We start from the raw sequence: 23892 nt of genomic DNA on the forward strand, positions 1-23892 counted from the left end.
TGTGGTAATGGAAACAACTTGAACTCATACACTGGAATTGTGTACACATAGAAGCCTTTGTGCCTCGTTGGCGCAGTAGGCAGCGCGTCAGGCTCATAATCTGAAGGCCGTGAGTCCGACCCTCACACGGGGAAGGGGTTTTAATCCTCTTTTCCTCAATTTCTTCATGCCCGGAGACACAGTTAAATAAGTAGCGCTTTTTCTGTCAGCACTAAAACAGTCTCATTTGACTTGGAGATCTCGCCCCCTCAAGCAGACCAGGTGAGTTGGGCCATTCTTATCTCCGTCCGTGGGTTCCATGGTGTAATGGTCAGCACTCTGGACTTTGAATCCAGTAATCCGAGTTCAAGTCTCGGTGGAACCTTCCTGTCAGGTGTTTTTGGTGAGGAAGTTTGGACTCCTTAGTCATCCTTCTTTCCTGCAAGTCCACTTTGTGCTGTAAAAAGTCAGTGACTTGCCATGGAGAACAATCAGATAGCCCTGTAGCCCCTCAATGTAAACTGCGGTCACAGAACCTGTCTGCATTGCATCACTTCATTTTGGCCGACCAAACACAGAAAAGAGCAATCCTAAAATCTTTCATTGTAAAAGACACTCACGATAAAAGAGAACAGAAAACAAGCCAAAACGTCATCAATTGAAACATTTAGACATTGATGGAAAATGTAATAGTCCCCGAAAGATCGATAGACGGTTTACTTGTCAAGGTAGAGGGGCGCTGTGTCAAGTCCTTGAAGAAGCCCTTCTAGATATCCCTTTTTAAATCGCCACACCCTGTGCTGCTCTATACTTTGTGGTAATTGAAACAACTTGAACTCATACACTGGCATTGTGTAAACATAGAAGCCTTTGTGCCTCGTTGACGCAGTCGGCAGCGCGTCAGTCTCATAATCTGAAGGCCGTGAGTCCGACCCTCACACGGGGCAGGGGTTTTAATCCTCTTTTCCGCAATTTGTTTATGCCCGGAGACACAGTTAAATAAGTAGCGCTTTTTTTGTCAGCACTAAAACAGTCTCATTCGACTTGGAGATCTCGCCCCCTCAAGCAGACCAGGTGAGTTGGGCCATTCTTATCTCCGTCCGTGGGTTCCATGGTGTAATGGTCAGCACTCTGGACTTTGAATCCAGTAATCCGAGTTCAAGTCTCGGTGGAACCTTCCTGTCAGGTGTTTTTGGTGAGGAAGTTTGGACTCCTTAGTCATCATTCTTTCCTGCAAGTCCACTTTGTGCTGTAAAAAGTCAGTGACTTGCCATGGAGAACAATCAGATAGCCCTGTAGCCCCTCAATGTGAACTGCGGTCACAGAACCTGTCTGCATTGCATCACTTCATTTTGGCCGACCAAACACAGAAAAGAGCAATCCTAAAATCTTTCATTGTAAAAGACACTCACGATAAAAGAGAACAGAAAACAAGCCAAAACGTCATCAATTGAAACATTTAGACCTTGATGGAAGATGTAATAGTCCCTGAAAGATCGATAGACGTTTTACTTGTCAAGGTAGAGGGGCGCTGTGTCAAGTCCTTGAAGAAGCCCTTCTAGATATTCCTTTTTAAATCGCCACACCCTGTGCTGCTCATTACTTTGTGGTAATGGAAACAACTTGAACTCATACACTGGAATTGTGTACACATAGAAGCCTTTGTGCCTCGTTGGCGCAGTAGGCAGCGCGTCAGTCTCATAATCTGAAGGCCGTGAGTCCGACCCTCACACGGGGCAGGGGTTTTAATCCTCTTTTCCTCAATTTCTTTATGCCCGGAGACACAGTTAAATAAGTAGCGCTTTTTCTGTCAGCACTAAAACAGTCTCATTTGACTTGGAGATCTCGCCCCCTCAAGCAGACCAGGTGAGTTGGGCCATTCTTATCTCCGTCCGTGGGTTCCATGGTGTAATGGTCAGCACTCTGGACTTTGAATCCAGTAATCCGAGTTCAAGTCTCGGTGGAACCTTGCTGTCAGGTGTTTTTGGTGAGGAAGTTTGGACTCCTTAGTCATCATTCTTTCCTGCAAGTCCACTTTGTGCTGTAAAAAGTCAGTGACTTGCCATGGAGAACAATCAGATAGCCCTGTAGCCCCTCAATGTGAACTGCGGTCACAGAACCTGTCTGCATTGCATCACTTCATTCAGGCATTTTGGCCGACCAAACACAGAAAAGGGCAATCCTAAAATCTTTCATTGTAAAAGACACTCACGATAAAAGAGAACAGAAAACAAGCCAAAACGTCATCAATTGAAACATTTAGACATTGATGGAAGATGTAATAGTCCCTAAAAGATCGATAGACGGTTTACTTGTCAAGGTAGAGGGGCGCTGTGTCAAGTCCTTGAAGAAGCCCTTCTAGATATCCCTTTTTAAATCGCCACACCCTGTGCTGCTCATTACTTTGTGGTAATGGAAACAACTTGAACTCATACACTGGAATTGTGTACACATAGAAGCCTTTGTGCCTCGTTGGCGCAGTAGGCAGCGCGTCAGGCTCATAATCTGAAGGCCGTGAGTCAGACCCTCACACGGGGAAGGAGTTTTAATCCTCTTTTCCTCAATTTCTTCATGCCCGGAGACACAGTTAAATAAGTAGCGCTTTTTCTGTCAGCACTAAAACAGTCTCATTTGACTTGGAGATCTCGCCCCCTCAAGCAGACCAGGTGAGTTGGGCCATTCTTATCTCCGTCTGTGGGTTCCATGGTGTAATGGTCAGCACTCTGGACTTTGAATCCAGTAATCCGAGTTCAAGTCTCGGTGGAACCTTCTTGTCAGGTGTTTTTGGTGAGGAAGTTTGGACTCCTTAGTCATCCTTCTTTCCTGCAAGTCCACTTTGTGCTGTAAAAAGTCAGTGACTTGCCATGGAGAACAATCAGATAGCCCTGTAGCCCCTCAATGTAAACTGCGGTCACAGAACCTGTCTGCATTGCATCACTTCATTCAGGCATTTTGGCCGACCAAACACAGAAAAGGGCAATCCTAAAATCTTTCATTGTAAAAGACACTCACGATAAAAGAGAACAGAAAACAAGCCAAAACGTCATCAATTGAAACATTTAGACATTGATGGAAAATGTAATAGTCCCCGAAAGATCGATAGACGGTTTACTTGTCAAGGTAGAGGGGCGCTGTGTCAAGTCCTTGAAGAAGCCCTTCTAGATATCCCTTTTTAAATCGCCACACCCTATGCTGCTCATTACTTTGTGGTAATGGAAACAACTTGAACTCATACACTGGAATTGTGTACACATAGAAGCCTTTGTGCCTCGTTGGCGCAGTAGGCAGCGCGTCAGGCTCATAATCTGAAGGCCGTGAGTCCGACCCTCACACGGGGCAGGGGTTTTAATCCTCTTTTCCTCAATTTCTTTATGCCCGGAGACACAGTTAAATAAGTAGCGCTTTTTTTGTCAGCACTAAAACAGTCTCATTTGACTTGGAGATCTCGCCCCCTCAAGCAGACCAGGTGAGTTGGGCCATTCTTATCTCCGTCCGTGGGTTCCATGGTGTAATGGTCAGCACTCTGGACTTTGAATCCAGTAATCCGAGATCAAGTCTCGGTGGAACCTTCCTGTCAGGTGTTTTTGGTGAGGAAGTTTGGACTCCTTAGTCATCATTCTTTCCTGCAAGTCCACTTTGTGCTGTAAAAAGTCAGTGACTTGCCATGGAGAACAATCAGATAGACCTGTAGCCCCTCAATGTGAACTGCGGTCACAGAACCTGTCTGCATTGCATCACTTCATTCAGGTATTTTGGCCGACCAAACACAGAAAAGGGCAATCCTAAAATCTTTCATTGTAAAAGACACTCACGATAAAAGAGAACAGAAAACAAGCCAAAACGTCATCAATTGAAACATTTAGACATTGACGGAAGATGTAATAGTCCCTGAAAGATCGATAGACGTTTTACTTGTCAAGGTAGAGGGGCGCTGTGTCAAGTCCTTGAAGAAGCCCTTCTAGATATCCCTTTTTAAATCGCCACACCCTGTGCTGCTCATTACTTTGTGGTAATGGAAACAACTTGAACTCATACACTGGAATTGTGTACACATAGAAGCCTTTGTGCCTCGTTGGCGCAGTAGGCAGCGCGTCAGTCTCATAATCTGAAGGCCGTGAGTCCGACCCTCACACGGGGCAGGGGTTTTAATCCTCTTTTCCTCAATTTCTTTATGCCCGGAGACACAGTTAAATAAGTAGCGCTTTTTCTGTCAGCACTAAAACAGTCTCATTTGACTTGGAGATCTCGCCCCCTCAAGCAGACCAGGTGAGTTGGGCCATTCTTATCTCCGTCCGTGGGTTCCATGGTGTAATGGTCAGCACTCTGGACTTTGAATCCAGTAATCCGAGTTCAAGTCTCGGTGGAACCTTCCTGTCAGGAGTTTTTGGTGAGGAAGTTTGGACTCCTTAGTCATCATTCTTTCCTGCAAGTCCACTTTGTGCTGTAAATAGTCAGTGACTTGCCATGGAGAACAATCAGATAGACCTGTAGCCCCTCAATGTGAACTGCGGTCACAGAACCTGTCTGCATTGCATCACTTCATTTTGGCCGACCAAACACAGAAAAGAGCAATCCTAAAATCTTTCATTGTAAAAGACACTCACGATAAAAGAGAACAGAAAACAAGCCAAAACGTCATCAATTGAAACATTTAGACATTGATGGAAGATGTAATAGTCCCTGAAAGATCGATAGACGGTTTACTTGTCAAGGTAGAGGGGCGCTGTGTCAAGTCCTTGAAGAAGCCCTTCTAGATATCCCTTTTTAAATCGCCACACCCTGTGCTGCTCATTACTTTGTGGTAATGGAAACAACTTGAACTCATACACTGGAATTGTGTACACATAGAAGCCTTTGTGCCTCGTTTGCGCAGTAGGCAGCGCGTCAGGCTCATAATCTGAAGGCCGTGAGTCAGACCCTCACACGGGGAAGGGGTTTTAATCCTCTTTTCCTCAATTTCTTTATGCCCGGGGACACAGTTAAATAAGTAGCGCTTTTTCTGTCAGCACTAAAACAGTCTCATTCGACTTGGAGATCTCGCCCCCTCAAGCAGACCAGGTGAGTTGGGCCATTCTTATCTTCGTCCGTGGGTTCCATGGTGTAATGGTCAGCACTCTGGACTTTGAATCCAGTAATCCGAGTTCAAGTCTCGGTGGAACCTTCCTGTCAGGTGTTTTTGGTGAGGAAGTTTGGACTCCTTAGTCATCATTCTTTCCTGCAAGTCCACTTTGTGCTGTAAAAAGTCAGTGACTTGCCATGGAGAACAATCAGATAGCCCTGTAGCCCATCAATGTGAACTGCGGTCACAGAACCTGTCTGCATTGCATCACTTCATTCAGGCATTTTGGCCGACCAAACACAGAAAAGGGCAATCCTAAAATCTTTCATTGTAAAAGACACTCACGATAAAAGAGAACAGAAAACAAGCCAAAACGTCATCAATTGAAACATTTAGACATTGATGGAAGATGTAATAGTCCCTAAAAGATCGATAGACGGTTTACTTGTCAAGGTAGAGGGGCGCTGTGTCAAGTCCTTGAAGAAGCCCTTCTAGATATCCCTTTTTAAATCGCCACACCCTGTGCTGCTCATTACTTTGTGGTAATGGAAACAACTTGAACTCATACACTGGAATTGTGTACACATAGAAGCCTTTGTGCCTCGTTGGCGCAGTAGGCAGCGCATCAGTCTCATAATCTGAAGGCCGTGAGTCCGACCCTCACACGGGGTAGGGGTTTTAATCCTCTTTTCCTCAATTTCTTTATGCCCGGAGACACAGTTAAATAAGTAGCGCTTTTTCTGTCAGCACTAAAACAGTCTCAATTGACTTGGAGATCTCGCCCCCTCAAGCAGACCAGGTGAGTTGGGCCATTCTTATCTCCGTCCGTGGGTTCCATGGTGTAATGGTCAGCACTCTGGACTTTGAATCCAGTAATCCGAGTTCAAGTCTCGGTGGAACCTTCCTGTCAGGTGTTTTTGGTGAGGAAGTTTGGACTCCTTAGTCATCATTCTTTCCTGCAAGTCCACTTTGTGCTGTAAAAAGTCAGTGACTTGCCATGGAGAACAATCAGATAGCCCTGTAGCCCCTCAATGTGAACTGCGGTCACAGAACTTGTCTGCATTGCATCACTTCATTTTGGCCGACCAAACACAGAAAAGAGCAATCCTAAAATCTTTCATTGTAAAAGACACTAGCGATAAAAGAGAACAGAAAACAAGCCAAAACGTCATCAATTGAAACATTTAGACATTGATGGAAGATGTAATAGTCCCTAAAAGATCGATAGACGTTTTACTTGTCAAGGTAGAGGGGCGCTGTGTCAAGTCCTTGAAGAAGCCCTTCTAGATATCCCTTTTTAAATCGCCACACCCTGTGCTGCTCATTACTTTGTGGTAATGGAAACAACTTGAACTCATACACTGGAATTGTGTACACATAGAAGCCTTTGTGCCTCGTTGGCGCAGTAGGCAGCGCGTCAGTCTCATAATCTGAAGGCCGTGAGTCCGACCCTCACACGGGGCAGGGGTTTTAATCCTCTTTTCCTCAATTTCTTTATGCCCGGAGACACAGTTAAATAAGTAGCGCTTTTTCTGTCAGCACTAAAACAGTCTCATTTGACTTGGAGATCTCGCCCCCTCAAGCAGACCAGGTGAGTTGGGCCATTCTTATCTCCGTCCGTGGGTTCCATGGTGTAATGGTCAGCACTCTGGACTTTGAATCCAGTAATCCGAGTTCAAGTCTCGGTGGAACCTTGCTGTCAGGTGTTTTTGGTGAGGAAGTTTGGACTCCTTAGTCATCATTCTTTCCTGCAAGTCCACTTTGTGCTGTAAAAAGTCAGTGACTTGCCATGGAGAACAATCAGATAGCCCTGTAGCCCCTCAATGTGAACTGCGGTCACAGAACCTGTCTGCATTGCATCACTTCATTTTGGCCGACCAAACACAGAAAAGAGCAATCCTAAAATCTTTCATTGTAAAAGACACTAGCGATAAAAGAGAACAGAAAACAAGCCAAAACGTCATCAATTGAAACATTTAGACATTGATGGAAGATGTAATAGTCCCTAAAAGATCGATAGACGTTTTACTTGTCAAGGTAGAGGGGCGCTGTGTCAAGTCCTTGAAGAAGCCCTTCTAGATATCCCTTTTTAAATCGCCACACCCTGTGCTGCTCATTACTTTGTGGTAATGGAAACAACTTGAACTCATACACTGGAATTGTGTACACATAGAAGCCTTTGTGCCTCGTTGGCGCAGTAGGCAGCGCGTCAGTCTCATAATCTGAAGGCCGTGTGTCCGACCCTCACACGGGGCAGGGGTTTTAATCCTCTTTTCCTCAATTTCTTTATGCCCGGAGACACAGTTAAATAAGTAGCGCTTTTTCGGTCAGCACTAAAACAGTCTCATTCGACTTGGAGATCTCGCCCCCTCAAGCAGACCAGGTGAGTTGGGCCATTCTTATCTCCGTCCGTGGGTTCCATGGTGTAATGGTCAGCACTCTGGACTTTGAATCCAGTAATCCGAGTTCAAGTCTCGGTGGAACCTTCCTGTCAGGTGTTTTTGGTGAGGAAGTTTGGACTCCTTAGTCATCATTCTTTCCTGCAAGTCCACTTTGTGCTGTAAAAAGTCAGTGACTTGCCATGGAGAACAATCAGATAGCCCTGTAGCCCCTCAATGTGAACTGCGGTCACAGAACCTGTCTGCATTGCATCACTTCATTTTGGCCGACCAAACACAGAAAAGAGCAATCCTAAAATCTTTCATTGTAAAAGACACTAGCGATAAAAGAGAACAGAAAACAAGCCAAAACGTCATCAATTGAAACATTTAGACCTTGATGGAAGATGTAATAGTCCCTGAAAGATCGATAGACGTTTTACTTGTCAAGGTAGAGGGGCGCTGTGTCAAGTCCTTGAAGAAGCCCTTCTAGATATCCCTTTTTAAATCGCCACACCCTGTGCTGCTCATTACTTTGTGGTAATGGAAACAACTTGAACTCATACACTGGCATTGTGTAAACATACAAGCCTTTGTGCCTCGTTGGCGCAGTAGGCAGCGCGTCAGTCTCATAATCTGAAGGCCGTGAGTCCGACCCTCACACGGGGCAGGGGTTTTAATCCTCTTTTCCTCAATTTCTTTATGCCCGGAGACACAGTTAAATAAGTAGCGCTTTTTCTGTCAGCACTAAAACAGTCTCATTTGACTTGGAGATCTCGCCCCCTCAAGCAGACCAGGTGAGTTGGGCCATTCTTATCTCCGTCCGTGGGTTCCATGGTGTAATGGTCAGCACTCTGGACTTTGAATCCAGTAATCCGAGTTCAAGTCTCGGTGGAACCTTCCTGTCAGGTGTTTTTGGTGAGGAAGTTTGGACTCCTTAGTCATCATTCTTTCCTGCAAGTCCACTTTGTGCTGTAAAAAGTCAGTGACTTGCCATGGAGAACAATCAGATAGCCCTGTAGCCCCTCAATGTGAACTGCGGTCACAGAACCTGTCTGCATTGCATCACTTCATTCAGGCATTTTGGCCGACCAAACACAGAAAAGGGCAATCCTAAAATCTTTCATTGTAAAAGACACTCACGATAAAAGAGAACAGAAAACAAGCCAAAAAGTCATCAATTGAAACATTTAGACATTGATGGAAGATGTAATAGTCCCTAAAAGATCGATAGACGGTTTACTTGTCAAGGTAGAGGGGCGCTGTGTCAAGTCCTTGAAGAAGCCCTTCTAGATATCCCTTTTTAAATCGCCACACCCTGTGCTGCTCATTACTTTGTGGTAATGGAAACAACTTGAACTCATACACTGGAATTGTGTACACATAGAAGCCTTTGTGCCTCGTTGGCGCAGTAGGCAGCGCGTCAGGCTCATAATCTGAAGGCCGTGAGTCAGACCCTCACACGGGGAAGGGGTTTTAATCCTCTTTTCCTCAATTTCTTTATGCCCGGGGACACAGTTAAATAAGTAGCGCTTTTTCTGTCAGCACTAAAACAGTCTCATTCGACTTGGAGATCTCGCCCCCTCAAGCAGACCAGGTGAGTTGGGCCATTCTTATCTCCGTCCGTGGGTTCCATGGTGTAATGGTCAGCACTCTGGACTTTGATTCCAGTAATCCGAGTTCAAGTCTCGGTGGAACCTTCCTGTCAGGTGTTTTTGGTGAGGAAGTTTGGACTCCTTAGTCATCATTCTTTCCTGCAAGTCCACTTTGTGCTGTAAAAAGTTAGTGACTTGCTATGGAGAACAATCAGATAGCCCTGTAGCCCCTCAATGTGAACTGCGGTCACAGAACCTGTCTGCATTGCATCACTTCATTCAGGCATTTTGGCCGACCAAACACAGAAAAGGGCAATCCTAAAATCTTTCATTGTAAAAGACACTCACGATAAAAGAGAACAGAAAACAAGCCAAAACGTCATCAATTGAAACATTTAGACATTGATGGAAGATGTAATAGTCCCTGAAAGATCGACAGACGGTTTACTTGTCAAGGTAGAGGGGCGCTGTGTCAAGTCCTTGAAGAAGCCCTTCTAGATATCCCTTTTTAAATCGCCACACCCTGTGCTGCTCTTTACTTTGTGGTAATAGAAACAACTTGAACTCATACACTGGAATTGTGTACACATAGAAGCCTTTGTGCCTCGTTGGCGCAGTAGGCAGCGCGTCAGTCTCATAATCTGAAGGCCGTGAGTCCGACCCTCACACGGGGCAGGGGTTTTAATCCTCTTTTCCTCAATTTCTTTATGCCCGGGGACACAGTTAAATAAGTAGCGCTTTTTCTGTCAGCACTAAAACAGTCTCATTCGACTTGGAGATCTCGCCCCCTCAAGCAGACCAGGTGAGTTGGGCCATTCTTATCTCCGTCCGTGGGTTCCATGGTGTAATGGTCAGCACTCTGGACTTTGAATCCAGTAATCCGAGTTCAAGTCTCGGTGGAACCTTCCTGTCAGGTGTTTTTGGTGAGGAAGTTTGGACTCCTTAGTCATCATTCTTTCCTGCAAGTCCACTTTGTGCTGTAAAAAGTCATTGACTTGCTATGGAGAACAATCAGATAGCCCTGTAGCCCCTCAATGTGAACTGCGGTCACAGAACCTGTCTGCATTGCATCACTTCATTTTGGCCGACCAAACACAGAAAAGAGCAATCCTAAAATCTTTCATTGTAAAAGACACTCACGATAAAAGAGAACAGAAAACAAGCCAAAACGTCATCAATTGAAACATTTAGACATTGATGGAAGATGTAATAGTCCCTGAAAGATCGATAGACGGTTTACTTGTCAAGGTAGAGGGGCGCTGTGTCAAGTCCTTGAAGAAGCCCTTCTAGATATCCCTTTTTAAATCGCCACACCCTGTGCTGCTCATTACTTTGTGGTAATGGAAACAACTTGAACTCATACACTGGAATTGTGTACACATAGAAGCCTTTGTGCCTCGTTGGCGCAGTAGGCAGCGCGTCAGTCTCATAATCTGAAGGCCGTGAGTCCGACCCTCACACGGGGCAGGGGTTTTAATCCTCTTTTCCTCAATTTCTTTATGCCCGGAGACACAGTTAAATAAGTAGCGCTTTTTCTGTCAGCACTAAAACAGTCTCATTCGACTTGGAGATCTCGCCCCCTCAAGCAGACCAGGTGAGTTGGGCCATTCTTATCTCCGTCCGTGGGTTCCATGGTGTAATGGTCAGCACTCTGGACTTTGAATCCAGTAATCCGAGTTCAAGTCTCGGTGGAACCTTGCTGTCAGGTGTTTTTGGTGAGGAAGTTTGGACTCCTTAGTCATCATTCTTTCCTGCAAGTCCACTTTGTGCTGTAAAAAGTCAGTGACTTGCCATGGAGAACAATCAGATAGCCCTGTAGCCCATCAATGTGAACTGCGGTCACAGAACCTGTCTGCATTGCATCACTTCATTCAGGCATTTTGGCCGACCAAACACAGAAAAGGGCAATCCTAAAATCTTTCATTGTAAAAGACACTCACGATAAAAGAGAACAGAAAACAAGCCAAAACGTCATCAATTGAAACATTTAGACATTGATGGAAGATGTAATAGTCCCTGAAAGATCGATAGACGGTTTACTTGTCAAGGTAGAGGGGCGCTGTGTCAAGTCCTTGAAGAAGCCCTTCTAGATATCCCTTTTTAAATCGCCACACCCTGTGCTGCTCTTTACTTTGTGGTAATAGAAACAACTTGAACTCATACACTGGAATTGTGTACACATAGAAGCCTTTGTGCCTCGTTGGCACAGTAGGCAGCGCGTCAGTCTCATAATCTGAAGGCCGTGAGTCCGACCCTCACACGGGGCAGGGGTTTTAATCCTCTTTTCCTCAATTTCTTTATGCCCGGGGACACAGTTAAATAAGTAGCGCTTTTTCTGTCAGCACTAAAACAGTCTCATTTGACTTGGAGATCTCGCCCCCTCAAGCAGACCAGGTGAGTTGGGCCATTCTTATCTCCGTCCGTGGGTTTCATGGTGTAATGGTCAGGACTCTGGACTTTGAATCCAGTAATCCGAGTTCAAGTCTTGGTGGAACCTTCCTGTCAGGTGTTTTTGGTGAGGAAGTTTGGACTCCTTAGTCATCATTCTTTCCTGCAAGTCCACTTTGTGCTGTAAAAAGTCAGTGACTTGCCATGGAGAACAATCAGATAGCCCTGTAGCCCCTCAATGTGAACTGCGGTCACAGAACCTGTCTGCATTGCATCACTTCATTTTGGCCGACCAAACACAGAAAAGAGCAATCCTAAAATCTTTCATTGTAAAAGACACTCACGATAAAAGAGAACAGAAAACAAGCCAAAACGTCATCAATTGAAACATTTAGACATTGATGGAAAATGTAATAGTCCCAGAAAGATCGATAGACGGTTTACTTGTCAAGGTAGAGGGGCGCTGTGTCAAGTCCTTGAAGAAGCCCTTCTAGATATCCCTTTTTAAATCGCCACACCCTGTGCTGCTCTATACTTTGTGGTAATTGAAACAACTTGAACTCATACACTGGCATTGTGTAAACATAGAAGCCTTTGTGCCTCGTTGACGCAGTCGGCAGCGCGTCAGTCTCATAATCTGAAGGCCGTGAGTCCGACCCTCACACGGGGCAGGGGTTTTAATCCTCTTTTCCGCAATTTGTTTATGCCCGGAGACACAGTTAAATAAGTAGCGCTTTTTTTGTCAGCACTAAAACAGTCTCATTCGACTTGGAGATCTCGCCCCCTCAAGCAGACCAGGTGAGTTGGGCCATTCTTATCTCCGTCCGTTGGTTCCATGGTGTAATGGTCAGCACTCTGGACTTTGAATCCAGTAATCCGAGTTCAAGTCTCGGTGGAACATTCCTGTCAGGTGTTTTTGGTGAGGAAGTTTGGACTCCTTAGTCATCATTCTTTCCTGCAAGTCCACTTTGTGCTGTAAAAAGTCAGTGACTTGCCATGGAGAACAATCAGATAGCCCTGTAGCCCATCAATGTGAACTGCGGTCACAGAACCTGTCTGCATTGCATCACTTCATTCAGGCATTTTGGCCGACCAAACACAGAAAAGGGCAATCCTAAAATCTTTCATTGTAAAAGACACTCACGATAAAAGAGAACAGAAAACAAGCCAAAACGTCATCAATTGAAACATTTAGACATTGATGGAAGATGTAATAGTCCCTAAAAGATCGATAGACGGTTTACTTGTCAAGGTAGAGGGGCGCTGTGTCAAGTCCTTGAAGAAGCCCTTCTAGATATCCCTTTTTAAATCGCCACACCCTGTGCTGCTCTTTACTTTGTGGTAATAGAAACAACTTGAACTCATACACTGGAATTGTGTACACATAGAAGCCTTTGTGCCTCGTTGGCGCAGTAGGCAGCGCGTCAGTCTCATAATCTGAAGGCCGTGAGTCCGACCCTCACACGGGGCAGGGGTTTTAATCCTCTTTTCCTCAATTTCTTTATGCCCGGGGACACAGTTAAATAAGTAGCGCTTTTTCTGTCAGCACTAAAACAGTCTCATTTGACTTGGAGATCTCGCCCCCTCAAGCAGACCAGGTGAGTTGGGCCATTCTTATCTCCGTCCGTGGGTTCCATGGTGTAATGGTCAGCACTCTGGACTTTGAATCCAGTAATCCGAGTTCAAGTCTCGGTGGAACCTTGCTGTCAGGTGTTTTTGGTGAGGAAGTTTGGACTCCTTAGTCATCATTCTTTCCTGCAAGTCCACTTTGTGCTGTAAAAAGTCAGTGACTTGCCATGGAGAACAATCAGATAGCCCTGTAGCCCCTCAATGTGAACTGCGGTCACAGAACCTGTCTGCATTGCATCACTTCATTCAGGCATTTTGGCCGACCAAACACAGAAAAGGGCAATCCTAAAATCTTTCATTGTAAAAGACACCCACGATAAAAGAGAACAGAAAACAAGCCAAAACGTCATCAATTGAAACATTTAGACATTGATGGAAGATGTAATAGTCCCTAAAAGATCGATAGACGGTTTACTTGTCAAGGTAGAGGGGCGCTGTGTCAAGTCCTTGAAGAAGCCCTTCTAGATATCCCTTTTTAAATCGCCACACCCTGTGCTGCTCATTACTTTGTGGTAATGGAAACAACTTGAACTCATACACTGGAATTGTGTACACATAGAAGCCTTTGTGCCTCGTTGGCGCAGTAGGCAGCGCGTCAGGCTCATAATCTGAAGGCCGTGAGTCAGACCCTCACACGGGGAAGGGGTTTTAATCCTCTTTTCCTCAATTTCTTCATGCCCGGAGACACAGTTAAATAAGTAGCGCTTTTTCTGTCAGCACTAAAACAGTCTCATTTGACTTGGAGATCTCGCCCCCTCAAGCAGACCAGGTGAGTTGGGCCATTCTTATCTCCGTCCGTGGGTTCCATGGTGTAATGGTCAGCACTCTGGACTTTGAATCCAGTAATCCGAGTTCAAGTCTCGGTGGAACCTTCCTGTCAGGTGTTTTTGGTGAGGAAGTTTGGACTCCTTAGTCATCCTTCTTTCCTGCAAGTCCACTTTGTGCTGTAAAAAGTCAGTGACTTGCCATGGAGAACAATCAGATAGCCCTGTAGCCCCTCAATGTAAACTGCGGTCACAGAACCTGTCTGCATTGCATCACTTCATTTTGGCCGACCAAACACAGAAAAGAGCAATCCTAAAATCTTTCATTGTAAAAGACACTCACGATAAAAGAGAACAGAAAACAAGCCAAAACGTCATCAATTGAAACATTTAGACATTGATGGAAAATGTAATAGTCCCCGAAAGATCGATAGACGGTTTACTTGTCAAGGTAGAGGGGCGCTGTGTCAAGTCCTTGAAGAAGCCCTTCTAGATATCCCTTTTTAAATCGCCACACCCTGTGCTGCTCTATACTTTGTGGTAATTGAAACAACTTGAACTCATACACTGGCATTGTGTAAACATAGAAGCCTTTGTGCCTCGTTGACGCAGTCGGCAGCGCGTCAGTCTCATAATCTGAAGGCCGTGAGTCCGACCCTCACACGGGGCAGGGGTTTTAATCCTCTTTTCCGCAATTTGTTTATGCCCGGAGACACAGTTAAATAAGTAGCGCTTTTTTTGTCAGCACTAAAACAGTCTCATTCGACTTGGAGATCTCGCCCCCTCAAGCAGACCAGGTGAGTTGGGCCATTCTTATCTCCGTCCGTGGGTTCCATGGTGTAATGGTCAGCACTCTGGACTTTGAATCCAGTAATCCGAGTTCAAGTCTCGGTGGAACCTTCCTGTCAGGTGTTTTTGGTGAGGAAGTTTGGACTCCTTAGTCATCATTCTTTCCTGCAAGTCCACTTTGTGCTGTAAAAAGTCAGTGACTTGCCATGGAGAACAATCAGATAGCCCTGTAGCCCATCAATGTGAACTGCGGTCACAGAACCTGTCTGCATTGCATCACTTCATTCAGGCATTTTGGCCGACCAAACACAGAAAAGGGCAATCCTAAAATCTTTCATTGTAAAAGACACTCACGATAAAAGAGAACAGAAAACAAGCCAAAACGTCATCAATTGAAACATTTAGACATTGATGGAAGATGTAATAGTCCCTAAAAGATCGATAGACGGTTTACTTGTCAAGGTAGAGGGGCGCTGTGTCAAGTCCTTGAAGAAGCCCTTCTAGATATCCCTTTTTAAATCGCCACACCCTGTGCTGCTCATTACTTTGTGGTAATGGAAACAACTTGAACTCATACACTGGAATTGTGTACACATAGAAGCCCTTGTGCCTCGTTGGCGCAGTAGGCAGCGCGTCAGTCTCATAATCTGAAGGCCGTGAGTCCGACCCTCACACGGGGCAGGGGTTTTAATCCTCTTTTCCTCAATTTCTTTATGCCCGGAGACACAGTTGAATAAGTAGCGCTTTTTCTGTCAGCACTAAAACAGTCTCATTTGACTTGGAGATCTCGCCCCCTCAAGCAGACCAGGTGAGTTGGGCCATTCTTATCTCCGTCCGTGGGTTCCATGGTGTAATGGTCAGCACTCTGGACTTTGAATCCAGTAATCCGAGTTCAAGTCTCGGTGGAACCTTGCTGTCAGGTGTTTTTGGTGAGGAAGTTTGGACTCCTTAGTCATCATTCTTTCCTGCAAGTCCACTTTGTGCTGTAAAAAGTCAGTGACTTGCCATGGAGAACAATCAGATAGCCCTGTAGCCCCTCAATGTGAACTGCGGTCACAGAACCTGTCTGCATTGCATCACTTCATTCAGGCATTTTGGCCGACCAAACACAGAAAAGGGCAATCCTAAAATCTTTCATTGTAAAAGACACTCACGATAAAAGAGAACAGAAAACAAGCCAAAACGTCATCAATTGAAACATTTAGACATTGATGGAAGATGTAATAGTCCCTAAAAGATCGATAGACGGTTTACTTGTCAAGGTAGAGGGGCGCTGTGTCAAGTCCTTGAAGAAGCCCTTCTAGATATCCCTTTTTAAATCGCCACACCCTGTGCTGCTCATTACTTTGTGGTAATGGAAACAACTTGAACTCATACACTGGAATTGTGTACACATAGAAGCCTTTGTGCCTCGTTGGCGCAGTAGGCAGCGCGTCAGGCTCATAATCTGAAGGCCGTGAGTCCGACCCTCACACGGGGAAGGGGTTTTAATCCTCTTTTCCTCAATTTCTTCATGCCCGGAGACACAGTTAAATAAGTAGCGCTTTTTCTGTCAGCACTAAAACAGTCTCATTTGACTTGGAGATCTCGCCCCCTCAAGCAGACCAGGTGAGTTGGGCCATTCTTATCTCCGTCCGTGGGTTCCATGGTGTAATGGTCAGCACTCTGGACTTTGAATCCAGTAATCCGAGTTCAAGTCTCGGTGGAACCTTCCTGTCAGGTGTTTTTGGTGAGGAAGTTTGGACTCCTTAGTCATCCTTCTTTCCTGCAAGTCCACTTTGTGCTGTAAAAAGTCAGTGACTTGCCATGGAGAACAATCAGATAGCCCTGTAGCCCCTCAATGTAAACTGCGGTCACAGAACCTGTCTGCATTGCATCACTTCATTTTGGCCGACCAAACACAGAAAAGAGCAATCCTAAAATCTTTCATTGTAAAAGACACTCACGATAAAAGAGAACAGAAAACAAGCCAAAACGTCATCAATTGAAACATTTAGACATTGATGGAAAATGTAATAGTCCCCGAAAGATCGATAGACGGTTTACTTGTCAAGGTAGAGGGGCGCTGTGTCAAGTCCTTGAAGAAGCCCTTCTAGATATCCCTTTTTAAATCGCCACACCCTGTGCTGCTCTATACTTTGTGGTAATTGAAACAACTTGAACTCATACACTGGCATTGTGTAAACATAGAAGCCTTTGTGCCTCGTTGACGCAGTCGGCAGCGCGTCAGTCTCATAATCTGAAGGCCGTGAGTCCGACCCTCACACGGGGCAGGGGTTTTAATCCTCTTTTCCGCAATTTGTTTATGCCCGGAGACACAGTTAAATAAGTAGCGCTTTTTTTGTCAGCACTAAAACAGTCTCATTCGACTTGGAGATCTCGCCCCCTCAAGCAGACCAGGTGAGTTGGGCCATTCTTATCTCCGTCCGTGGGTTCCATGGTGTAATGGTCAGCACTCTGGACTTTGAATCCAGTAATCCGAGTTCAAGTCTCGGTGGAACCTTCCTGTCAGGTGTTTTTGGTGAGGAAGTTTGGACTCCTTAGTCATCATTCTTTCCTGCAAGTCCACTTTGTGCTGTAAAAAGTCAGTGACTTGCCATGGAGAACAATCAGATAGCCCTGTAGCCCCTCAATGTGAACTGCGGTCACAGAACCTGTCTGCATTGCATCACTTCATTTTGGCCGACCAAACACAGAAAAGAGCAATCCTAAAATCTTTCATTGTAAAAGACACTCACGATAAAAGAGAACAGAAAACAAGCCAAAACGTCATCAATTGAAACATTTAGACCTTGATGGAAGATGTAATAGTCCCTGAAAGATCGATAGACGTTTTACTTGTCAAGGTAGAGGTGCGCTGTGTCAAGTCCTTGAAGAAGCCCTTCTAGATATTCCTTTTTAAATCGCCACACCCTGTGCTGCTCATTACTTTGTGGTAATGGAAACAACTTGAACTCATACACTGGAATTGTGTACACATAGAAGCCTTTGTGCCTCGTTGGCGCAGTAGGCAGCGCGTCAGTCTCATAATCTGAAGGCCGTGAGTCCGACCCTCACACGGGGCAGGGGTTTTAATCCTCTTTTCCTCAATTTCTTTATGCCCGGAGACACAGTTAAATAAGTAGCGCTTTTTCTGTCAGCACTAAAACAGTCTCATTTGACTTGGAGATCTCGCCCCCTCAAGCAGACCAGGTGAGTTGGGCCATTCTTATCTCCGTCCGTGGGTTCCATGGTGTAATGGTCAGCACTCTGGACTTTGAATCCAGTAATCCGAGTTCAAGTCTCGGTGGAACCTTGCTGTCAGGTGTTTTTGGTGAGGAAGTTTGGACTCCTTAGTCATCATTCTTTCCTGCAAGTCCACTTTGTGCTGTAAAAAGTCAGTGACTTGCCATGGAGAACAATCAGATAGCCCTGTAGCCCCTCAATGTGAACTGCGGTCACAGAACCTGTCTGCATTGCATCACTTCATTCAGGCATTTTGGCCGACCAAACACAGAAAAGGGCAATCCTAAAATCTTTCATTGTAAAAGACACTCACGATAAAAGAGAACAGAAAACAAGCCAAAACGTCATCAATTGAAACATTTAGACATTGATGGAAGATGTAATAGTCCCTAAAAGATCGATAGACGGTTTACTTGTCAAGGTAGAGGGGCGCTGTGTCAAGTCCTTGAAGAAGCCCTTCTAGATATCCCTTTTTAAATCGCCACACCCTGTGCTGCTCATTACTTTGTGGTAATGGAAACAACTTGAACTCATACACTGGAATTGTGTACACATAGAAGCCTTTGTGCCTCGTTGGCGCAGTAGGCAGCGCGTCAGGCTCATAATCTGAAGGCCGTGAGTCAGACCCTCACACGGGGAAGGGGTTTTAATCCTCTTTTCCTCAATTTCTTCATGCCCGGAGACACAGTTAAATAAGTAGCGCTTTTTCTGTCAGCACTAAAACAGTCTCATTTGACTTGGAGATCTCGCCCCCTCAAGCAGACCAGGTGAGTTGGGCCATTCTTATCTCCGTCTGTGGGTTCCATGGTGTAATGGTCAGCACTCTGGACTTTGAATCCAGTAATCCGAGTTCAAGTCTCGGTGGAACCTTCTTGTCAGGTGTTTTTGGTGAGGAAGTTTGGACTCCTTAGTCATCCTTCTTTCCTGCAAGTCCACTTTGTGCTGTAAAAAGTCAGTGACTTGCCATGGAGAACAATCAGATAGCCCTGTAGCCCCTCAATGTAAACTGCGGTCACAGAACCTGTCTGCATTGCATCACTTCATTTTGGCCGACCAAACACAGAAAAGAGCAATCCTAAAATCTTTCATTGTAAAAGACACTCACGATAAAAGAGAACAGAAAACAAGCCAAAACGTCATCAATTGAAACATTTAGACATTGATGGAAAATGTAATAGTCCCCGAAAGATCGATAGACGGTTTACTTGTCAAGGTAGAGGGGCGCTGTGTCAAGTCCTTGAAGAAGCCCTTCTAGATATCCCTTTTTAAATCGCCACACCCTGTGCTGCTCATTACTTTGTGGTAATGGAAACAACTTGAACTCATACACTGGAATTGTGTACACATAGAAGCCTTTGTGCCTCGTTTGCGCAGTAGGCAGCGCGTCAGGCTCATAATCTGAAGGCCGTGAGTCAGACCCTCACACGGGGAAGGGGTTTTAATCCTCTTTTCCTCAATTTCTTTATGCCCGGGGACACAGTTAAATAAGTAGCGCTTTTTCTGTCAGCACTAAAACAGTCTCATTCGACTTGGAGATCTCGCCCCCTCAAGCAGACCAGGTGAGTTGGGCCATTCTTATCTTCGTCCGTGGGTTCCATGGTGTAATGGTCAGCACTCTGGACTTTGAATCCAGTAATCCGAGTTCAAGTCTCGGTGGAACCTTCCTGTCAGGTGTTTTTGGTGAGGAAGTTTGGACTCCTTAGTCATCATTCTTTCCTGCAAGTCCACTTTGTGCTGTAAAAAGTCAGTGACTTGCCATGGAGAACAATCAGATAGCCCTGTAGCCCATCAATGTGAACTGCGGTCACAGAACCTGTCTGCATTGCATCACTTCATTCAGGCATTTTGGCCGACCAAACACAGAAAAGGGCAATCCTAAAATCTTTCATTGTAAAAGACACTCACGATAAAAGAGAACAGAAAACAAGCCAAAACGTCATCAATTGAAACATTTAGACATTGATGGAAGATGTAATAGTCCCTAAAAGATCGATAGACGGTTTACTTGTCAAGGTAGAGGTGCGCTGTGTCAAGTCCTTGAAGAAGCCCTTCTAGATATCCCTTTTTAAATCGCCACACCCTGTGCTGCTCATTACTTTGTGGTAATGGAAACAACTTGAACTCATACACTGGAATTGTGTACACATAGAAGCCTTTGTGCCTCGTTGGCGCAGTAGGCAGCGCATCAGTCTCATAATCTGAAGGCCGTGAGTCCGACCCTCACACGGGGTAGGGGTTTTAATCCTCTTTTCCTCAATTTCTTTATGCCCGGAGACACAGTTAAATAAGTAGCGCTTTTTCTGTCAGCACTAAAACAGTCTCAATTGACTTGGAGATCTCGCCCCCTCAAGCAGACCAGGTGAGTTGGGCCATTCTTATCTCCGTCCGTGGGTTCCATGGTGTAATGGTCAGCACTCTGGACTTTGAATCCAGTAATCCGAGTTCAAGTCTCGGTGGAACCTTCCTGTCAGGTGTTTTTGGTGAGGAAGTTTGGACTCCTTAGTCATCATTCTTTCCTGCAAGTCCACTTTGTGCTGTAAAAAGTCAGTGACTTGCCATGGAGAACAATCAGATAGCCCTGTAGCCCCTCAATGTGAACTGCGGTCACAGAACCTGTCTGCATTGCATCACTTCATTTTGGCCGACCAAACACAGAAAAGAGCAATCCTAAAATCTTTCATTGTAAAAGACACTAGCGATAAAAGAGAACAGAAAACAAGCCAAAACGTCATCAATTGAAACATTTAGACATTGATGGAAGATGTAATAGTCCCTAAAAGATCGATAGACGTTTTACTTGTCAAGGTAGAGGGGCGCTGTGTCAAGTCCTTGAAGAAGCCCTTCTAGATATCCCTTTTTAAATCGCCACACCCTGTGCTGCTCATTACTTTGTGGTAATGGAAACAACTTGAACTCATACACTGGAATTGTGTACACATAGAAGCCTTTGTGCCTCGTTGGCGCAGTAGGCAGCGCGTCAGTCTCATAATCTGAAGGCCGTGAGTCCGACCCTCACACGGGGCAGGGGTTTTAATCCTCTTTTCCTCAATTTCTTTATGCCCGGAGACACAGTTAAATAAGTAGCGCTTTTTCTGTCAGCACTAAAACAGTCTCATTTGACTTGGAGATCTCGCCCCCTCAAGCAGACCAGGTGAGTTGGGCCATTCTTATCTCCGTCCGTGGGTTCCATGGTGTAATGGTCAGCACTCTGGACTTTGAATCCAGTAATCCGAGTTCAAGTCTCGGTGGAACCTTGCTGTCAGGTGTTTTTGGTGAGGAAGTTTGGACTCCTTAGTCATCATTCTTTCCTGCAAGTCCACTTTGTGCTGTAAAAAGTCAGTGACTTGCCATGGAGAACAATCAGATAGCCCTGTAGCCCCTCAATGTGAACTGCGGTCACAGAACCTGTCTGCATTGCATCACTTCATTTTGGCCGACCAAACACAGAAAAGAGCAATCCTAAAATCTTTCATTGTAAAAGACACTAGCGATAAAAGAGAACAGAAAACAAGCCAAAACGTCATCAATTGAAACATTTAGACATTGATGGAAGATGTAATAGTCCCTAAAAGATCGATAGACGTTTTACTTGTCAAGGTAGAGGGGCGCTGTGTCAAGTCCTTGAAGAAGCCCTTCTAGATATCCCTTTTTAAATCGCCACACCCTGTGCTGCTCATTACTTTGTGGTAATGGAAACAACTTGAACTCATACGCTGGAATTGTGTACACATAGAAGCCTTTGTGCCTCGTTGGCGCAGTAGGCAGCGCGTCAGTCTCATAATCTGAAGGCCGTGTGTCCGACCCTCACACGGGGCAGGGGTTTTAATCCTCTTTTCCTCAATTTCTTTATGCCCGGAGACACAGTTAAATAAGTAGCGCTTTTTCGGTCAGCACTAAAACAGTCTCATTCGACTTGGAGATCTCGCCCCCTCAAGCAGACCAGGTGAGTTGGGCCATTCTTATCTCCGTCCGTGGGTTCCATGGTGTAATGGTCAGCACTCTGGACTTTGAATCCAGTAATCCGAGTTCAAGTCTCGGTGGAACCTTCCTGTCAGGTGTTTTTGGTGAGGAAGTTTGGACTCCTTAGTCATCATTCTTTCCTGCAAGTCCACTTTGTGCTGTAAAAAGTCAGTGACTTGCCATGGAGAACAATCAGATAGCCCTGTAGCCCCTCAATGTGAACTGCGGTCACAGAACCTGTCTGCATTGCATCACTTCATTTTGGCCGACCAAACACAGAAAAGAGCAATCCTAAAATCTTTCATTGTAAAAGACACTAGCAATAAAAGAGAACAGAAAACAAGCCAAAACGTCATCAATTGAAACATTTAGACATTGATGGAAGATGTAATAGTCCCTGAAAGATCGATAGACGTTTTACTTGTCAAGGTAGAGGGGCGCTGTGTCAAGTCCTTGAAGAAGCCCTTCTAGATATCCCTTTTTAAATCGCCACACCCTGTGCTGCTCATTACTTTGTGGTAATGGAAACAACTTGAACTCATACACTGGCATTGTGTAAACATACAAGCCTTTGTGCCTCGTTGGCGCAGTAGGCAGCGCGTCAGTCTCATAATCTGAAGGCCGTGAGTCCGACCCTCACACGGGGCAGGGGTTTTAATCCTCTTTTCCTCAATTTCTTTATGCCCGGAGACACAGTTAAATAAGTAGCGCTTTTTCTGTCAGCACTAAAACAGTCTCATTTGACTTGGAGATCTCGCCCCCTCAAGCAGACCAGGTGAGTTGGGCCATTCTTATCTCCGTCCGTGGGTTCCATGGTGTAATGGTCAGCACTCTGGACTTTGATTCCAGTAATCCGAGTTCAAGTCTCGGTGGAACCTTCCTGTCAGGTGTTTTTGGTGAGGAAGTTTGGACTCCTTAGTCATCATTCTTTCCTGCAAGTCCACTTTGTGCTGTAAAAAGTCAGTGACTTGCCATGGAGAACAATCAGATAGCCCTGTAGCCCATCAATGTGAACTGCGGTCACAGAACCTGTCTGCATTGCATCACTTCATTTTGGCCGACCAAACACAGAAAAGAGCAATCCTAAAATCTTTCATTGTAAAAGACACTAGCGATAAAAGAGAACAGAAAACAAGCCAAAACGTCATCAATTGAAACATTTAGACATTGATGGAAGATGAAATAGTCCCTAAAAGATCGATAGACGGTTTACTTGTCAAGGTAGAGGGGCGCTGTGTCAAGTCCTTGAAGAAGCCCTTCTAGATATCCCTTTTTAAATCGCCACACCCTGTGCTGCTCATTACTTTGTGGTAATGGAAACAACTTGAACTCATACACTGGAATTGTGTACACATAGAAGCCTTTGTGCCTCGTTGGCGCAGTAGGCAGCGCGTCAGGCTCATAATCTGAAGGCCGTGAGTCAGACCCTCACACGGGGAAGGGGTTTTAATCCTCTTTTCCTCAATTTCTTTATGCCCGGGGACACAGTTAAATAAGTAGCGCTTTTTCTGTCAGCACTAAAACAGTCTCATTCGACTTGGAGATCTCGCCCCCTCAAGCAGACCAGGTGAGTTGGGCCATTCTTATCTCCGTCCGTGGGTTCCATGGTGTAATGGTCAGCACTCTGGACTTTGAATCCAGTAATCCGAGTTCAAGTCTCGGTGGAACCTTCCTGTCAGGTGTTTTTGGTGAGGAAGTTTGGACTCCTTAGTCATCATTCTTTCCTGCAAGTCCACTTTGTGCTGTAAAAAGTCAGTGACTTGCCATGGAGAACAATCAGATAGCCCTGTAGCCCCTCAATGTGAACTGCGGTCACAGAACCTGTCTGCATTGCATCACTTCATTCAGGCATTTTGGCCGACCAAACACAGAAAAGGGCAATCCTAAAATCTTTCATTGTAAAAGACACTCACGATAAAAGAGAACAGAAAACAAGCCAAAAAGTCATCAATTGAAACATTTAGACATTGATGGAAGATGTAATAGTCCCTAAAAGATCGATAGACGGTTTACTTGTCAAGGTAGAGGGGCGCTGTGTCAAGTCCTTGAAGAAGCCCTTCTAGATATCCCTTTTTAAATCGCCACACCCTGTGCTGCTCATTACTTTGTGGTAATGGAAACAACTT

The 23892-nt window shown here is 45.2% G+C and overlaps 41 non-coding genes across 41 annotated transcripts; all 41 read left to right on the forward strand.

The window, feature by feature from the left end:
- Positions 1-292: 292 nt before the first annotated feature.
- On the forward strand, positions 293-364 carry trnaq-uug (transfer RNA glutamine (anticodon UUG)). The gene has a single exon. It is a non-coding gene; the product is annotated as a tRNA-Gln (tRNA).
- Positions 365-1084: 720 nt separating this feature from the next.
- trnaq-uug (transfer RNA glutamine (anticodon UUG)) lies at positions 1085-1156 on the forward strand. The gene has a single exon. It is a non-coding gene; the product is annotated as a tRNA-Gln (tRNA).
- A 489-nt stretch (positions 1157-1645) lies between these two features.
- On the forward strand, positions 1646-1718 carry trnam-cau (transfer RNA methionine (anticodon CAU)). Its single transcript has one exon. It is a non-coding gene; the product is annotated as a tRNA-Met (tRNA).
- A 158-nt stretch (positions 1719-1876) lies between these two features.
- trnaq-uug (transfer RNA glutamine (anticodon UUG)) lies at positions 1877-1948 on the forward strand. The gene has a single exon. It is a non-coding gene; the product is annotated as a tRNA-Gln (tRNA).
- A 728-nt stretch (positions 1949-2676) lies between these two features.
- trnaq-uug (transfer RNA glutamine (anticodon UUG)) lies at positions 2677-2748 on the forward strand. Its single transcript has one exon. It is a non-coding gene; the product is annotated as a tRNA-Gln (tRNA).
- Positions 2749-3245: 497 nt separating this feature from the next.
- On the forward strand, positions 3246-3318 carry trnam-cau (transfer RNA methionine (anticodon CAU)). The gene has a single exon. It is a non-coding gene; the product is annotated as a tRNA-Met (tRNA).
- A 158-nt stretch (positions 3319-3476) lies between these two features.
- trnaq-uug (transfer RNA glutamine (anticodon UUG)) lies at positions 3477-3548 on the forward strand. Its single transcript has one exon. It is a non-coding gene; the product is annotated as a tRNA-Gln (tRNA).
- Positions 3549-4045: 497 nt separating this feature from the next.
- On the forward strand, positions 4046-4118 carry trnam-cau (transfer RNA methionine (anticodon CAU)). The gene has a single exon. It is a non-coding gene; the product is annotated as a tRNA-Met (tRNA).
- A 158-nt stretch (positions 4119-4276) lies between these two features.
- On the forward strand, positions 4277-4348 carry trnaq-uug (transfer RNA glutamine (anticodon UUG)). The gene has a single exon. It is a non-coding gene; the product is annotated as a tRNA-Gln (tRNA).
- A 720-nt stretch (positions 4349-5068) lies between these two features.
- trnaq-uug (transfer RNA glutamine (anticodon UUG)) lies at positions 5069-5140 on the forward strand. Its single transcript has one exon. It is a non-coding gene; the product is annotated as a tRNA-Gln (tRNA).
- Positions 5141-5868: 728 nt separating this feature from the next.
- On the forward strand, positions 5869-5940 carry trnaq-uug (transfer RNA glutamine (anticodon UUG)). Its single transcript has one exon. It is a non-coding gene; the product is annotated as a tRNA-Gln (tRNA).
- A 489-nt stretch (positions 5941-6429) lies between these two features.
- On the forward strand, positions 6430-6502 carry trnam-cau (transfer RNA methionine (anticodon CAU)). The gene has a single exon. It is a non-coding gene; the product is annotated as a tRNA-Met (tRNA).
- A 158-nt stretch (positions 6503-6660) lies between these two features.
- On the forward strand, positions 6661-6732 carry trnaq-uug (transfer RNA glutamine (anticodon UUG)). The gene has a single exon. It is a non-coding gene; the product is annotated as a tRNA-Gln (tRNA).
- A 720-nt stretch (positions 6733-7452) lies between these two features.
- On the forward strand, positions 7453-7524 carry trnaq-uug (transfer RNA glutamine (anticodon UUG)). Its single transcript has one exon. It is a non-coding gene; the product is annotated as a tRNA-Gln (tRNA).
- Positions 7525-8013: 489 nt separating this feature from the next.
- On the forward strand, positions 8014-8086 carry trnam-cau (transfer RNA methionine (anticodon CAU)). Its single transcript has one exon. It is a non-coding gene; the product is annotated as a tRNA-Met (tRNA).
- A 158-nt stretch (positions 8087-8244) lies between these two features.
- On the forward strand, positions 8245-8316 carry trnaq-uug (transfer RNA glutamine (anticodon UUG)). Its single transcript has one exon. It is a non-coding gene; the product is annotated as a tRNA-Gln (tRNA).
- A 728-nt stretch (positions 8317-9044) lies between these two features.
- trnaq-uug (transfer RNA glutamine (anticodon UUG)) lies at positions 9045-9116 on the forward strand. Its single transcript has one exon. It is a non-coding gene; the product is annotated as a tRNA-Gln (tRNA).
- Positions 9117-9613: 497 nt separating this feature from the next.
- Positions 9614-9686, forward strand: trnam-cau (transfer RNA methionine (anticodon CAU)). The gene has a single exon. It is a non-coding gene; the product is annotated as a tRNA-Met (tRNA).
- A 158-nt stretch (positions 9687-9844) lies between these two features.
- trnaq-uug (transfer RNA glutamine (anticodon UUG)) lies at positions 9845-9916 on the forward strand. The gene has a single exon. It is a non-coding gene; the product is annotated as a tRNA-Gln (tRNA).
- Positions 9917-10405: 489 nt separating this feature from the next.
- On the forward strand, positions 10406-10478 carry trnam-cau (transfer RNA methionine (anticodon CAU)). Its single transcript has one exon. It is a non-coding gene; the product is annotated as a tRNA-Met (tRNA).
- A 158-nt stretch (positions 10479-10636) lies between these two features.
- trnaq-uug (transfer RNA glutamine (anticodon UUG)) lies at positions 10637-10708 on the forward strand. The gene has a single exon. It is a non-coding gene; the product is annotated as a tRNA-Gln (tRNA).
- A 1520-nt stretch (positions 10709-12228) lies between these two features.
- Positions 12229-12300, forward strand: trnaq-uug (transfer RNA glutamine (anticodon UUG)). The gene has a single exon. It is a non-coding gene; the product is annotated as a tRNA-Gln (tRNA).
- Positions 12301-12797: 497 nt separating this feature from the next.
- trnam-cau (transfer RNA methionine (anticodon CAU)) lies at positions 12798-12870 on the forward strand. The gene has a single exon. It is a non-coding gene; the product is annotated as a tRNA-Met (tRNA).
- Positions 12871-13028: 158 nt separating this feature from the next.
- Positions 13029-13100, forward strand: trnaq-uug (transfer RNA glutamine (anticodon UUG)). The gene has a single exon. It is a non-coding gene; the product is annotated as a tRNA-Gln (tRNA).
- Positions 13101-13828: 728 nt separating this feature from the next.
- Positions 13829-13900, forward strand: trnaq-uug (transfer RNA glutamine (anticodon UUG)). Its single transcript has one exon. It is a non-coding gene; the product is annotated as a tRNA-Gln (tRNA).
- Positions 13901-14620: 720 nt separating this feature from the next.
- trnaq-uug (transfer RNA glutamine (anticodon UUG)) lies at positions 14621-14692 on the forward strand. The gene has a single exon. It is a non-coding gene; the product is annotated as a tRNA-Gln (tRNA).
- Positions 14693-15189: 497 nt separating this feature from the next.
- On the forward strand, positions 15190-15262 carry trnam-cau (transfer RNA methionine (anticodon CAU)). The gene has a single exon. It is a non-coding gene; the product is annotated as a tRNA-Met (tRNA).
- Positions 15263-15420: 158 nt separating this feature from the next.
- On the forward strand, positions 15421-15492 carry trnaq-uug (transfer RNA glutamine (anticodon UUG)). Its single transcript has one exon. It is a non-coding gene; the product is annotated as a tRNA-Gln (tRNA).
- A 728-nt stretch (positions 15493-16220) lies between these two features.
- On the forward strand, positions 16221-16292 carry trnaq-uug (transfer RNA glutamine (anticodon UUG)). The gene has a single exon. It is a non-coding gene; the product is annotated as a tRNA-Gln (tRNA).
- A 720-nt stretch (positions 16293-17012) lies between these two features.
- Positions 17013-17084, forward strand: trnaq-uug (transfer RNA glutamine (anticodon UUG)). Its single transcript has one exon. It is a non-coding gene; the product is annotated as a tRNA-Gln (tRNA).
- Positions 17085-17573: 489 nt separating this feature from the next.
- Positions 17574-17646, forward strand: trnam-cau (transfer RNA methionine (anticodon CAU)). The gene has a single exon. It is a non-coding gene; the product is annotated as a tRNA-Met (tRNA).
- A 158-nt stretch (positions 17647-17804) lies between these two features.
- On the forward strand, positions 17805-17876 carry trnaq-uug (transfer RNA glutamine (anticodon UUG)). The gene has a single exon. It is a non-coding gene; the product is annotated as a tRNA-Gln (tRNA).
- Positions 17877-18604: 728 nt separating this feature from the next.
- trnaq-uug (transfer RNA glutamine (anticodon UUG)) lies at positions 18605-18676 on the forward strand. Its single transcript has one exon. It is a non-coding gene; the product is annotated as a tRNA-Gln (tRNA).
- A 720-nt stretch (positions 18677-19396) lies between these two features.
- Positions 19397-19468, forward strand: trnaq-uug (transfer RNA glutamine (anticodon UUG)). The gene has a single exon. It is a non-coding gene; the product is annotated as a tRNA-Gln (tRNA).
- A 728-nt stretch (positions 19469-20196) lies between these two features.
- On the forward strand, positions 20197-20268 carry trnaq-uug (transfer RNA glutamine (anticodon UUG)). The gene has a single exon. It is a non-coding gene; the product is annotated as a tRNA-Gln (tRNA).
- Positions 20269-20757: 489 nt separating this feature from the next.
- On the forward strand, positions 20758-20830 carry trnam-cau (transfer RNA methionine (anticodon CAU)). Its single transcript has one exon. It is a non-coding gene; the product is annotated as a tRNA-Met (tRNA).
- A 158-nt stretch (positions 20831-20988) lies between these two features.
- Positions 20989-21060, forward strand: trnaq-uug (transfer RNA glutamine (anticodon UUG)). Its single transcript has one exon. It is a non-coding gene; the product is annotated as a tRNA-Gln (tRNA).
- A 720-nt stretch (positions 21061-21780) lies between these two features.
- On the forward strand, positions 21781-21852 carry trnaq-uug (transfer RNA glutamine (anticodon UUG)). The gene has a single exon. It is a non-coding gene; the product is annotated as a tRNA-Gln (tRNA).
- A 489-nt stretch (positions 21853-22341) lies between these two features.
- trnam-cau (transfer RNA methionine (anticodon CAU)) lies at positions 22342-22414 on the forward strand. Its single transcript has one exon. It is a non-coding gene; the product is annotated as a tRNA-Met (tRNA).
- A 158-nt stretch (positions 22415-22572) lies between these two features.
- trnaq-uug (transfer RNA glutamine (anticodon UUG)) lies at positions 22573-22644 on the forward strand. The gene has a single exon. It is a non-coding gene; the product is annotated as a tRNA-Gln (tRNA).
- A 720-nt stretch (positions 22645-23364) lies between these two features.
- Positions 23365-23436, forward strand: trnaq-uug (transfer RNA glutamine (anticodon UUG)). The gene has a single exon. It is a non-coding gene; the product is annotated as a tRNA-Gln (tRNA).
- Positions 23437-23892: the final 456 nt, after the last annotated feature.

This window comes from Gasterosteus aculeatus, unplaced genomic scaffold (genome assembly GCF_964276395.1).
Source record: "Gasterosteus aculeatus unplaced genomic scaffold, fGasAcu3.hap1.1 HAP1_SCAFFOLD_118, whole genome shotgun sequence".
Lineage (NCBI taxonomy): Eukaryota > Metazoa > Chordata > Actinopteri > Perciformes > Gasterosteidae > Gasterosteus > Gasterosteus aculeatus.